Here is a 2,860-nt window from a genome sequence, read left to right as displayed (position 1 = left end):
AGTTAATTCCTTTATTATGTTCTTACTCTGCACAAAGATAATCTAATTTCTTGAGCATGCACCCTCAGGTCATGTAAGAACAGTGACCCAGCTTTCAGATTAGCCAAAGCAGGACATAGGCAATTCCCAGACAGGGGCTGAATGCTCTGACCTGGTAAAGTTAGAGAAGCCAGTTGTGGGGATCCAGGGAATGAAGGCAGAGAGAGAAAAACTAACCTCGGTCAGAAAGTGTTAGTCAATCAGGAATAAGGAGGGTGTTGATTCCCTCTCAACCATGGAAATGTCAAACAGGGAAGAGTGAAACCGGTCGCCACAGCAGAGAGGGTACTGCCCAATCCTGCCTCTTTCTGTCCTCTAATTCTTCTTTGCCAAAATCAACAAGAATGGTTCAGATAGTTCCATCTGCAGGCTTAGAAAGTTGCTTACATCAAACGCTGCCTGTCTCCATGTCCCAGACCCCAGAGTCTCTGGATCGAAACCTGTGTCCTCCTCTCTCATTCTGCCCCTCTCGCCCACTACCTCATGCTCTCTCTTCACTCTTTTCAACCTCGGGGTGCCATACAGTGCTCCTGAGGACATCCCTGCCTGGCAGGCTGAGTTTTCTGCTCTAAGTTAATGTTGCGTCTACTCCCATTGTACTTTTGTGAATTTATCTCTCATTGTCTTAGCATGACCTTTCAGTCATCATAAGATCCTGTAACTTAAGCGGCACTTTCATCACAGGTGGGTGGTAATGTAGAATCCATGCCTCAAACAGGAATAGCAGAACACAGCATGAAGCAAGAGTCTGGGGGGAAAGCGATCCTGGACTTTGGGCTCAGAGCAAAGGGTCTGAAATAGCTTTGCAGCCTCCAGGGTCTCTAGGATGCTGGCCATCAGTCCCGTCAGTATGTTGTGTGTCTTGCTAACAGACACCAGACTTCATCTAAGACCTGGAGAATGGGGCAGAAAAGAGGCAAGGAGAGCTGGGCGGTGGTGGCACATGCCTTTAATCCCAGCACTTGGGAGGCAGAGGCAGGCGGATTTCTGAGTTTGAGGCCAGCCTGGTCTACAGAGTGCGTTCCAGGACAGCCAGGGCTACAGAGAAACCCTGTCTCGAAAAAACAAACACACAAAAAAAGAGTTGCCTTGGTCACGGTGTCTCTTCATAGCAGTGAAATCCTAACCAAGATAGCCCCATTTTAGCCATGAATTTACAAGATTGTTTCCTTTTTTTTTTTTTTTGAACACTCTAATTAAAGTATCTTACCTTAAGTCTATTGTTTCCGGCTTTTAAGCTTTTTTGTTTTATTTACTGTAATATATTGCACTTTTCCTTCTCCCCACTCAAAGGGTCAAAGGAGCCAGAGAGACGGAGCTCAAAATGTCTCCTTTCTTACTGACCAGTCCTGCAAGAGCAGTCTTTAGGCACGGAACAAGTGTTCCCTTATGTAGCACAGAATTAAACAGAATGACCGACAGGTCCACAAAAGGAACTTCACCATGATCCCTTCCTGGGGGCGAGCTGCCCATAGTCAGAGAATCCAGAAGAGCTATGACAGCCTGTCTGCTTTGCCTCCCCCTCCCCAGTTCAGTAAGGCATTTGCGGTCTCAGGAGAAAATGACAGGGAAGAGAGGCCACGAGTGTTACTGTGTGGAAACTATAACTCAGATGGATGGGGAAGGGGAGATGAATGCTCTCTGCCTGGTAGTTATTCCGAATAGCAGCAAATAAAGCTGTTCTATAATTAAGCAAACTGAATGATTGCATCTAGAGGAGTCTGTAAGCAAAATTAGCGAGAGCCAACTAAAGATCTGTCACATGGCACTCACATTTGCACACAAGGCCTGCCATCTTCAGGAATTAGAGCCAGAGGCTGAGAAGGCAGAACAGCAGTTTAGAGCACTGGCTGCTCTTCAAGAGGACATATGTTTGATTTCCAGCACCTATGTGGCAGCTCACGACCATCTGTGACTCCAGTTCAGGTGATCCAGTATCCTCTTCTGGCTTCCTCGGGCACCAGGGACATGCATATGGTGCACAGACATACATACCAGCAGACACCCACACACATATTTTTTTTATTTTTAAAAAAGAAATTAGAGCTAATTTAAAGTAAATTGCCATCATACCGTCTTCCCTCCTTCTATATTTAAGTAGAAGAAACAGAGGAGAAACAGCATTCTGGAAGCTACACACAGCTCTCTGCCTTCCTAGTGCAGAAACTCATTTCGAAGGACATTTAATGGGACTATTAATAGCAGTGGCCATCATGAATAATTGAAATGCTCATGAGCTATTGTCATAGTTACTTCTTTTTTATTTTACTCAAGGGTAGATTTGATTAAGAAATCATATGAGGATTTCTTAAATGAATGCCAACATGACACATGGCAAGAATGACCCAACCAAGTGTCTTCGGGCTAATGACAGAACTACAGTATCAAGGAACCGCAAACCGTGTCACTAAGCCTATAAAATATACAAGAACAATGTTCTCATTATAGAAGGTTAATGAACACAGTTCATATCATAATCTAAACAATAAGAGATGGGAGTTTTGAATTCTTCAGTTGACTCTTAAGGAGTCAACATCATGAAAAAGAAATGGTCAACTCTTTTAGGGGGAGGGCTGGGAACACGGTCTCCCACTACCACAAACTATGCAGTCAAGATTTCCCACTTGGGGTCAGCACGTGTGAGGTGCAGTGTGGAAACCTTGCTGTTTTATCTGCTAAGTCCTAGGCTTCATTGGCTAAATAAAGGAATAAAGGTCTCAGTAGGCCTGTTGCTATTTTGGTTTTGTTATGTTTACTTCTGTGTGTGTGTGTGTGTGTGTGTGTGTGTGAGAGAGAGAGAGAGAGAGAGAGAGAGAGAGAG

This window comes from Mus pahari, chromosome 11 (genome assembly GCF_900095145.1).
Source record: "Mus pahari chromosome 11, PAHARI_EIJ_v1.1, whole genome shotgun sequence".
NCBI lineage: Eukaryota > Metazoa > Chordata > Mammalia > Rodentia > Muridae > Mus > Mus pahari.
This window is presented reverse-complemented; position numbering follows the sequence as displayed.